Raw genomic sequence first — 12,250 nt, 5'->3', positions numbered from 1 at the left:
TGATTGATGTATACACATGCAAGATTTTTGAAAGCACTTTAGGCCTGCAATTTAGCATTCAATGTTATTTCTGCCCTTAAAACACTGCTGTGCGTCAAATCCAAATTTTTCCCTGGGATTTTGGGCATGTATCCCACTTTTCCGCGAACCGAACCTTCCGCGAAGGTTCGCGAACGGGGTTCACGAAGGTTCGCGAACCTTCGCGAACTGAAAATCGGAGATTCGTGACATCACTAGCAGTGAATCATCACGAATAGTGGTCACAAGTACTGGTCTTTCAAAAGAAGACTTGGACTCAGGCTTAGAAGTCTCTGTGACTGAAATTGTATCCAACCAGAACTCATCATTGACTACGCATGACTGAAGCTCCACAAGAGCTGCAAAAGTAGTCAGTATAGCAGCAATGCCTACTGAAGTGGGCAATACCTCAGATGGCCCTGCGGGGCAGGAGGCATCTCCTAAAAGTTCTGCACCCTTTGGGAGGAACTCTGAGACATCAAAAATAAACTTCAGGAGCATCATTTCCCAAGTTTTCTGATAAAGAAATCAAGGATTCTGAATTATCCATGTTACAGGGCCGAACATCAAATATATTCTGCGGACAGGGCAGATGTCCCAGAGATGGTTTTACCATACGCTGGGACTGAATTTTATCTTCACGAACAGGATGCACGGGAATATGTAGTGAAACCAACACTGACTCCCTGAGTCTAGTTTCACTGCAGGCAGAATCCTTCATAGCAGTCAAACCAGACTGCAATTCTGAAATGGCAGAAAAACAGATGAAATTAGCTGCAATACCTAGACAAGCCTCTGGGCTCCCTGCAGGAGATTTATTGCAAGGTAATAGTAAGAGTAAGAGTAAGAGTACAGGGTGGAAAGTCAGTACTTTCCTCAGAGCAAGAAAGGGACTCACAAATGTCAGTGCGAGTGGACACCATAGCTTCATCCATGGTACAGGGCAGGCTCACAGAAACACCCACTGGACAAAGCAAAGATCCCTCAGTATCAGATTCCCAAAACCAAAGCGCTGTCTCACCCTTAGACTCGGCTAACAATGTCGAATCCGAGGAGTCAGAACGCAAAATTTGCGAATCCAAGATCGCTTTAGGTTGTGAAACTGACGCTTCCAAAGCGCAAGCCTCCGCAATCTGTGGACCAGACTGCAAAGTGTTCAGGACAGAAACACTGGAACAACTGTCATCTGGCAACGTGCCTTTACAGGTGTTAACAGAGCGAGACATAGATTTATTTGCAGAAGAGGTTGTGACAACAACATGAGAAACTTTATTAGTCATATTAACATTACTCTTGAGGTTGCATGGTTTAGGAATTTTCCCCATAGCAGGATCATAGATGGAATATATTAAAGAATTACTGGGAGAAAAAGTTCTGTTTTTAAATGAGAAGGGATCCCACACATCTTTGACAAAACTGACACATTCATGTTGATCATAATCTGCAGGAATGCCTGAGAAACATTGCATTAGATCACACAGATTCAAACTCCACACAAGCAGGAGAGAATCCCTCAGAATTAACACAGGTGTCAACAACAGTAGTACACCCATTCATTTCAAAACGCACAGTGTCTAAACTCACTTGCTTTACCACAGAAAGGCAGGAACAATCATCTAATGAGGGTGTCACTTTATTGGAGTCAATTGGTTGGTATGTGTGCAATTAATCCAAAATCGTCTACCACACACAAATCACCGGATCCACAAAACATTTGTCATACTCATCAGATTCAATCAAAGTGTACACAGAATCAACATCGACACAAGCATTAAAGGGGAACTTCAGCCTAAACAAACATACTGTCATCAAGTTACATTAGTTATGTTAATTAGAATAGATAGGCAATATAATCTCTTATCCACCCTGTTTTAAAAGAACAGGCAAATGTTTGTGATGCATGGGGGCTGCCATCTTTGTCATGGGGGCAGCCATCTTTTTGGTTGAAAGGAGGAGACAAGGAGCAGTAGACACAGTTCCAACTGTCCTGTGTCCTGATTACCCCTCCCAGCTGCACACGCTAGGCTTCAAATGTCAAATTCAAAATGTAAAAAAAAGAAAAATGCACCAAAACAGCAGAACGAGAACAACAAAATCAGAAATCCCATCATGCTTTGCACAACATCAGGGGAAAAAAGCCCGGGCAGTTTTCTTCTATGCAGCTAAAAATGAGGCTTGTATAAGAGAAACAAAGTTCTGATGCTGTGAAACTGTTAAAGAAACACAAAGCCTTTTCAGTGCTGCTGAGTCGATTTTTAGTCCGGAGGTTCACTTTAAGAATCTCTTCACTTTTTGCGATGTAAAAATCGCAAAACGCCTTCCAATCAATCTCAAACTCCTCAATCAAAGCCCCAATCTCCCACGGAGCAAATGGAGGCTCAAACAACCCTGTATCAAGGTAACACTCATACGGGTTGGAATCAGGAACATGCATAGATTTTTTTACTCCTTTAATATACTGAATAATTCTGCCTATCACCGGATCCACATATGCTTTTGCTTGGGGCAACAAAACCTGAGACTGAGAAGTCTCTCTGGATTTATCACATTCAGTAGCTTTTGATACAGGAACATTAACCTGATTGTCACACTGAATAGTTTTGCATGGAAGGGATAGGACAGCTGACTGATTAGCAGGTACATACTCATCAAGTACAGATGGCAAACAAGGCAGTTTAAACCAATGGGAAAAAATCAATGTAAGGAACTATATATAAGGATTATCATTCCAGGAATGATTTTTCAAAACCTCATACGCCCACGAAAACAGATCCCCCTGCAATAGAACACAGGCCAATTGGAGAGCCCATGTGGACGGATCAGTAATTTGAAAGGTAGGATTCAGAAGAATCTTACACATTCAGACAGGAAGTCCTCTTTGGTTTCAGAGTTAAGTTTTTTAAACCTCTTAAAGGTATAAGAACCATAATTGACAAAATCGTACAAATCGAAAATCCCTCTACACTGGGATTTTCGGTTTGGCTGGTCATACTCTATCGATTGTGGAATATCTCCGTGTTCAGCGCACAAGATGTGTGCCGACACTGCGGAAATCCTCCACAAACGCCTGAATAACAGAACCCAGCTGTGGTGCAATGCACCTGTAGAGGGGAATTCCCACCGGCAGATGGAGCTGTGGAGTGCAGAGGAATAAACCCTCTGCACTGCCACAGACGCCAGATAGGAATTGTACGAGGGGAAGCAATATAGGGCAAGATTGCCCCTAGTGAAAGAGAGTGAGCGCAGTGACAGAATGTATGTATGTCCACTAATCTAGTCACTACCTGGCGACGGTGAACACATAACAGTGAAGACCAAGTGGGAAAGCAATCGCAAGAGATGGCGATCGCTAACAGCGACACAAGACTGAGCAAAGACAGAGAATAGACGTAGTAGGAAAGACAAAGCAAACAATAATGATCAGAACGCCAAAGAAAATAACAAACGCGCTATCTAAACGCGGTCGCAGCACGAAAAGCGCAACAGCGACAAAACATGTTAATGGTGCGGTCTCCGGCACGAGAAGCGCAACAGAGACAAAACACGCCAACCCTAACTATCAAATGAACACAGAAAACACAAACAAACATATAACAGAAACGCTTGCAAATCCGTTGCCTCACCCCAGGCAACAGCAAGCGTTTGCTCCAGACCAACAGATAAACAGACAACAGGAACAGGTCAGATAGGATCCACTACTCTTCCGCAAGAGCGAGTGCGATCCGTACATGGGAACAGAACTGAAAGGGTCCACTGCTCTTCCGGAAGAGCGAGTGCGATCCAAACAGACAAAGCGGTTTTCTATCAGCCGCCACCGGTGACAGAACGATCGCAAAGGAAAGACAGAACGTTTCGCTACCGCCATCCGCTGGCGACAGCGCAATCGCGAGAACAAGACACGACAGAATAGTCAGTACAAATATACACAATCCTGACTTCACTAAACAGGAATGCAAGGAGCACTCCCAAAGGGTATCTACTCTAAGCTAGCAAAAATAGCCAACAATGAGCAGAGGGCTGAGACTCCAGGCAAGTTAGCAGGAACAAACCATCATGACCAGCAGGGAATTCTGGGAGGAAATGGCATTTATACTACAAGCCATCAAAGGAAGCAGCTAAGCAATTTGCATGACAAGTGGATGCAAATTCCTCACCAGCAGAGCAACTCTGAAACTAGCAGAGTGAAGACAGGTCTCTTTTCCAGAGACCTGCAGCACTCAAACCTAAAAAATGGTCAAAAAGCTGTCTGCCTGTGCAGACAGCAGAGCAGATCATTACACTCATTTTACTCTGGAAGAAATGTTCCGGTATGTCATATTTGTATGTGTTTATACATTTTTATACACATTTTAATTTTAAGATTTTCATGAAAGTAGCCCTTTAACCACTTCCCTACCACAGGTTTTATTCCCTTCAAAATCTGAGAAATTTTCACATCACGCTCCTCCCATTAATTCACCAATAACTTTACCACTACTCATCACACTGAAATGATCTTTATCTTTTTTTTGCAGAACAAACTAGGCTTTCTTTGGACAGTACTTTTTGCTAAGAATTTTCAGCCATTGTAGTTTAAAAATAAAGTGTGTTATGGTAGAAAATACAGAAACATTTTATTTGCCCATTTGTCCGGGTTATTACAATGTTTAATTTGTGTCTCTAGTGCAATGTATAGCGATAATATTTTATTTGAAAATAAAGGTGTATTTTTTTTCCATTTTGTGTTTTTTTATATTATAACAATAATTGCAAGCCTTTATTTATGAAAGCAACAGTAATATACCCTCATGAAATACATATTAAAAAAGTCCCCAAGGTAACTATTTATGTAGGCTTTTTAAATAATGTCGTTTTTTTTCTATTTTTTTTATAAGTGTTTTATTTTGGTAATTTTGGGGTAGGTTGGAAGGGGTTAAAAAAATTATAATTTATAAAATTTTTCTATGTAAAAATGTATTATGGTGCATTTGGGTGTATTTTATTTAATCAGGGGACTGTCACGATCTGCTCTGCTGGCCTTGTTTCCCTGGACATTTGGATAGCTTCTTATGCAGCTTGCATAATGCAAGTCCGGGGGAAACAGGCCTTTTTCTGTCAGCTCGCTGCTGTGGATGAATTTGCATCCACTTGTCATGCAAATTGCTTGCTGGCTTCCTTGGAGGGTTTTGAGTATAAATGTCACTTCCTCCCAGAATTCCTTGCTCGTCATCAGGTTACTGTTTGTTAGTCTACCTTGAGCCTCAGTCTGTTTGGATCATATTCTCGACATTCTAGTGAAGTTAATATTGAGGATTGCATTCGGCATTCTTATTAGTGTGCTAGTATTGTACATTATTTGTATTGCCTATTCTGTCTTGTCTTGTCCTTGCGATTGCACTGTCGCCAGCGGTTGGCGATAGTGAATCGTTCTGTCCAGAACATAGATCGCATTCGCCCTAGCGTTAGAGGCGGTGGATCTTTCTAGTCTGAATCTTGGAGTATAACCTCGGCTACGGTTGCTACTGGTTACTCCTTATGTCTGTCTTGTTGTTCGGATCACACTCGCTCTTGCGGAAGAGCAGTGGATCCTTTCTGAACTGTTCCTGTTGTGTGTTTGTCTGTCAGTCTGGAGCAAACACTTGCTGTTGCCTGAGGTAAGGCAACCGATTAGCAAGCGTTTCTGTTATTTGTTTGTGTTTTCTGTGTTCATTTGTTAGTCAGGGTTAGCGCGTTTTGTCTCTGTTGCGCTTATCGTGCGGAGATTGCGTTCAGCTAGTGCATTTGTTATTTTCTTTGGCGTTCTGATTGTAATTGTTTGCTGTGTCTTTCTTACTACACCTATGTTCTGTCTTTACTCAGTCTTGTGTCTCTGTTACAATCGCCTCTCCTACGATCGGTGTTCTCAGTCTGGCCGGTTCTGATGTGAAGTGTCTGCCATCACTGGGCGGTGACTAGATTGGTAGACATTCACATAGTCTCTTTCTGTTCCAGTTCTCTTCTGTCTTGCTGTCTTGTTTCTGTTTGCTCTGTTCTGTCTCAAGTCGTGCAATTCCATCTGACATCTGTGGATGTGCAGAGACTTTGTTTCTCTGTGCTCCACAGCACCACCTGCTGGTTGGAATTCCTCTCCACATATATATACATCTATCTACTGGGTACTCTGCTTCCGTGATTGTGGAGATTCTCCTCTGCTCAGCACACACGGCGTGCACTGACTATGGAAATCTACCCCAGATCATTACAGTAGGCCTGCAATTGAACATTCAATGAGATTTATGACCTTAAAACACTGCTATGTGTAAAATCCAGATTTTTTTTTCCCTCCAGGTATTAGTCCCCTTGAAACATCTTTTCCATCACTTTTGAGGCCAGGATATTTTTTTCTAATTTTCCAAGTTCGCCTCTACATTAAAGTCTATTGCGGTTCGCGAAAGTTCACGCGAACCGAATTTTCACGGTAGGTTCACGAACCTATAATCAGAGGTTCGGGCCATCTCTAATGCTTATGCGCTTTGAGTCCTACAGGAGAAAAGCGCTTTACAAATGTTATTTGTTGTTGTGGTTGTTGTAAATCCTTTTGCAAATATAGAATTTGCAATCATTACTTACTGTGGTAAGATATTGCACATCTTACCAGTCCTTACTGTAGAGAAGAAAAAGACATAAGAAAAACAAGAATAACAAAGTTAGACAGTGTCGTTCCACTTAGATAACCATTTACCAGATGTAATTCACCTCAGAGTTTGTGGTGGGTTTAATGTTAATGTAAGTTACAGGTGGGATGCCGTTACGGAAGATAAAATCCAGCTCTTTCATCCAGCTCCAGCACTAAAAACAAGAAAAAGTGCTCCACATACTGCATTACTGTTTAACAAATTCAATCCTCCTTGCATCATAGCACACCACCATGTGATATTGTGATCCGCTCGTGTAACGCACACACTGTGCTCTGCCAAATCCACCCCCTCAGGCATATGAGCTCAGTTACTCCACCTCAGAGCCAGGGGGTCTATCGTTTTATGTAAATCACAAGCAGGGATGCCGTCACTGAAAATAACATCCAGCTCTTTATTCCAGCTCCAATACTTATAAAGATAAAGGCATAAAACCAATCATAGTTACATAGTTTGGTTGAAAAAAGACATCCATCCATTAAGTCCAACTAATAAAAATTAAATTAAGAAAAAAAAACCAAAAAAAAACACCATCCTGCACCTGCACATATCTCAGTTGGTCCGGGGGAAGTAAAAAAAATTAGCAAATTAGCCCTAAAAGGGAAAAGTTCCTTCCCGACACCAGATGACAGTCAGATAAATCCCTGGATCAACTCTCCTGGGAATTACCTGATAATTATAACTGTGAATGCCCTTCAATGCAAGGAAAACATCCAAGCCATCTTTAAATGCAGATAGACAGTTTGCCATAACTACTTCCCGATGTAAGATATTCCATATTTTAACCACATAAAAAATAGGCAATCTGCCTATGCTATCTAGGGCTCTCACATGTGTACAAGGTCAGCAAGCCTATAAGCATATGCCCAACGATGCCTGCTAGTGACAATGCGGTGATATGGCTAGTGAGGATGTGGCAAACTGGTGGAATATAAGGATTTTATATTAAAGCCAGCAGATGGGGGGGGGGGGGGGGGGGTATGTCCTCCAGCAGTTCCTCTCTAACTTTCTTCTCATTGATGGCATCTAGAACAGCCAGGGTCAACTTACTTCCATAAGATGTACCATAGAATCTCCTAATAAGATCAGCCACACCTTTTGGATCTGTATCTTGCAGTTGGGGGCTTCTTAATCTTTTGTATTTTACTTTCACATTCCAGGTACTTAGTGTGGTTTTAAATACAGCAAAGCTCTTGTCATCCAGCTTCATAAGAGCCGTTGCTAGGACATCTATTTGTGATGTTGCCATTTCTTCCTTCCTTCTGAGACCAAGTGATGTTGAGGCTTTAATCCAAGGAGATAAGACATCCGATGAATCGGCAGAAAGATATAATTAATGCTGTTAGAACGCCATTCCTCAAGGGCCACATCCATGCCAGTGTTTACGATGGACTAATAAATGGAGAAAAGTGTTCTACTTGATGAACCACATCTTCCCTAATTCAGTTCCATGGATTCGTTTGAGCTGTGGCAAAAAGTTGTGAGGACCTCGGCCCTTGAGGACTGGAGTTCAACATTCTTGTGTTAGGATTTCATTTTATCTGAAAATTGGGTAAAACTGGCATTTCTCTCTAATCATAATGTATTTTGAAAAGACAGTTTATACAAGTTGACATTTAAAGCACTTGTCTATTCATGTTCATCAGCATTCCATGAGATCTATCTCTAGGCAATGCCAGTTGTATGGCCATTGACATGTTGCCATGATTTTCACAAAATATTTCACAAATATATATACTTGTAAAATACATGAGCAAGAGAAATATGAAGAAAATCACAAGAAAAAAAAACACATATGGGCATTCATGTGAAACCACACTGGGCCCAATCCAATTCTTTTTTTCTCCTAAGTTTTCTCCTAGGTGATATTTTCTCAGTATAAATAACCTGCCTTTTTAAGCCACCAGCAAGGTAGAAAATAATTTTAATAATTTTTTACAGCACTTTTCTCCTACTTTTGGCACTTCTTAAAGGTACTTGGCACTTTTTTAAACACAAGATGAAAAATGATTTTCAAGCGAGAAAAAGTTAATTGGATTAAAGACAATAGGCATGCAAAAACGTTTTCAAAAAAGTTCATGAAAATGTATATCTTGAGAAAATCTGTCATATTTTTTCACAAAAAAAGTAAGCAGAGGTGACTGCAGAGAAAATTTGAGCCCATTTGTACTAGTCAGACCACACTTCCTCAGACCTTGACTCTCATTATAATCTCCTAAATTCAGATCTTATTGTGCATGTGAAGCAGTGACTTTCCCACAATTTTACATATTGTTTATAGGAAACTGCATATAGCTAGCAGGTTGGCCCCCACATTCAATAATTTCAGGGAGGTTGAGTAGCAGAGAGGCAATTTTCTCCTTCCAGAACCTCCACAGTTCACCCAAAAACCCCACACTCCATCTCTCAACACCATGCCCCTTTACTGTATTACCCCACCATAGCTATGCCACATTTCATTAGGCAAAACCAGGGATGGAGGGTTGATATCGTAACAGTCAAGGCTCCTCCAGCTGGTTGAAAAGGAAAGGGAGTAAATAGTCCAGTAACTTGGTGGCCCTTTTACAGAAGATGACAGAGCTAAGAGGGAAGGGACCTAAGGAGAACACTTTTCATAGATGGGATTTCAAATATCCAGTCCAGGACAGTTGGATCATATGCTCTTTGGTTTAACCCTATGAAGTAACCCTATGAAGTAAATGCCACCACCTCTCGTCAGTGCCATTGTGTAGAAATTATCTACTATTTTCTTTACAATTTTTACTGGTTCTGCCACAACCAACAATCAGAGGAAACCTCATGTCTGGTTTTCGCCAGATGCAAACATACAGGAAATGTGTAAAAAGACACCGAAACTGCAAATATCACGAACATGTAGAAGAATTCATTCATTCTGTTTTGTGAAAATCCATCTTCTGTGGAAATCTGGAAATGTATTGGTCTTCCTTTGAAGAGATATCATGAGAATATGAAAGGCACATTTTAAAAAAATTAGGAGTAAATAATCAGTAGCTGTGTAATATTCTTACTACCAGTCCATAACGTGTTCTCTGCTCTGTCCGAGCTTCTGCACTTCCTGCTTCCACACACAGGGTCGGACTGGGCCACAGTAGTACAGTTTTTTCCCTCGGTGGGCCTCGCCTCCAGGTCTCTGGTGCCCCCCACCCCCACCCCCACCCCTCATCTGACAGAGCTCCAATCGCTGCCTGCAGCTCAAAAATTCTCCTCTCAGTGCTGTAATCCCGAGCTGTAGGTCCCGATGCAAATTTTACAATGGGGCCCCCCAAGCACTCTATACATAACAATTGATACGACACATCAAAACCTGTCAATGGCATCTACAGTGTCACAGGTGCAAGAAGGGGATGGGAAGGAGTTTGTTAATGATTACAACTATTCAAAGTATCAAGTGATTATTATGAGCACAGGACCAATAGAGAGGTAATACTGTAGGTGAGGGAGGGCCCTTCGGGGCTCCTTTGGCCCAAGGGCCCCGATGCGGTCGCAACCTCTGCAACCCCTATTGCTATGTCCTTGGCTGAGAGGCTGCTGCAGGCTGGCTGTGCTATAGTGGCTCTGTCCCCCATGTGATGCTGGGCTGGGGTGGCAAAGTTCAAAGACTCCAGCGTGATGTGTATCAGTAGAAGCTGTCAGCCAAGGCCAGGGGAGTGAGGTGAGAATTGTGCTGTAATGTGGTGCTAAAGCCTGGCAGCTCACACTGGATTGACCATGCATTGAGAGCAGCCACTAGCCTGAAATAGATGCAGGGAAGCCATCCTGACACAGAGGCTGTCAGTCTTGGGTGTTCTTTGTGACTCAAGCTGCAGCCATAGGCGCACATCACGGGTGTCACCAGAGGGTGGTGGTATGGGGTGCGGGCGCACATCACGGGCGTCATCGGGGGGGGGGGGGGGGGGTAGTGGTGCGGGCGCACATCACGGGTGTCAGCAGGGGGGGGGGATGTGTGGGCCCCAGGTTGAAATTTCTTTGGTGGGCCCCCAGTGTCCCAGTCCGACCCTGTCCACACACACAACCCTTCACATGAATGGCTGAGAAACCACAAGACATCATGAAGATGATACAACTATGCAGGGCTCTGCTGCACCATACTGCTCATTGCTAAGAAGTGCAAAGTTTAGATAGATTTTAAAACATAATTGGAGTTTTCTTTGTTTTTAATATTTCAAAACTGTTATTAATATTAATGATTTTTGATTTATATAGTGCCCTCATCATTTGTGGTGCACTGCAGAGTAAGAAACAAACAAAACATAAAAAGACATACTGTATACAAAGTTTTCCGTGCATATACAGTAACTACAATAGGGTGTTGACACACAGATTCAGAAACACTCACCTTCTTTGTTGGCTGAGTCTGCCAAATAACGGTATCAGAGTTTGCGCTTTTTGCCACAATAATCTGGGCACAGAAGTCATCTGGTGTCAGCAGGAACAGCACTCCAAGCAGATTGGCATCCACAAAGGTCCGTGAGACTGATGAGCTGGGAAAGACCTACTGCCGTCCATCAGAAGGCTACTAATTTAAAACTGTTATAAGAATTTCCTTTTCCTTGTGCCTGCTATTTCTCGATGTACCTTGGCTTATTTTGCATTGTGGCATATTGGCAGAGGGCATAAGGTTATGGGTGTGGGGGGAGGGGTGATTAAGGTTAGCCGTGGGGGGGGGGGGGGGGGGGGTTAAGGTTAGGCATGAGTAGGGGGTGGTTAAGTTTAGCAATGGGAGTGTTTTGGTTAGACGTCCAGTGGGGGTGGTTAAGGTTGGACATTGCTTCAACGTCCGTGCTAACAAACCATCCCGACGCGATTGTGCGCACCCGGAGGGGGAGATTAAGCTGTCATATGACAGCTGGCATCTCCCCTCAGTGATCAGCAGCCATCGCGTATGGCTGCTGATCACGTGATCACTACGATCGCCGGCAGATCGTAGTGATCAATTTGACAGCTGCAGCGGTAGGAAAGAAGAGGGTCCACTCACTTCCCTGCCGTTCCTGTGACGATTGGTGCTCCCCACCACTCTTGCCGGCATCTCTGCTCCTTCTGACGTCAGCACCGTCAGAAGGAGCAGAGATGCCGGCAAGAGTAGTGGGGAGCGCCAATCGTCACAGGAACGGCAGGGAGGTGAGTGGACCCTCTTCTTTCCCCCCTACCTCCGCAGCTGTCATCAAGCCGCGACCCAGAACTGGGCAGCAGTAGGGGTCCGCTGCAGCTCGTCGCTGGAGCCTGGAAGGTGAGTGATTGCCGCTGACAATGGGGGACACCTGGCCACACTGGGGGGAGACAGCCCAGCAAGACCCTGCAGGGATCCAGCTGCCTGACCCCCCAAAAGCCCCCCCCCCCCCTTCTGCAAAAATGCTTGGCCGCCCTGAAGGGGGGTTAGGCGGCCGGTCCTGTAAAGGTTAACAATTTTTGCTTATGTTTTTAATAAAGTACAGTATATACCCCAAAATATATTCACAGCAAGACCTGTATAAATGATTTAGTCAGTGTTTGCTCATTGTCAAATCTTTCCTCTCCCTCATTTACATTTTGACATTTATCACATGGTGATATTTTTACTG

This window comes from Hyperolius riggenbachi, chromosome 7 (genome assembly GCF_040937935.1).
Source record: "Hyperolius riggenbachi isolate aHypRig1 chromosome 7, aHypRig1.pri, whole genome shotgun sequence".
Taxonomy (NCBI): Eukaryota; Metazoa; Chordata; class Amphibia; order Anura; family Hyperoliidae; genus Hyperolius; species Hyperolius riggenbachi.
This window is presented reverse-complemented; position numbering follows the sequence as displayed.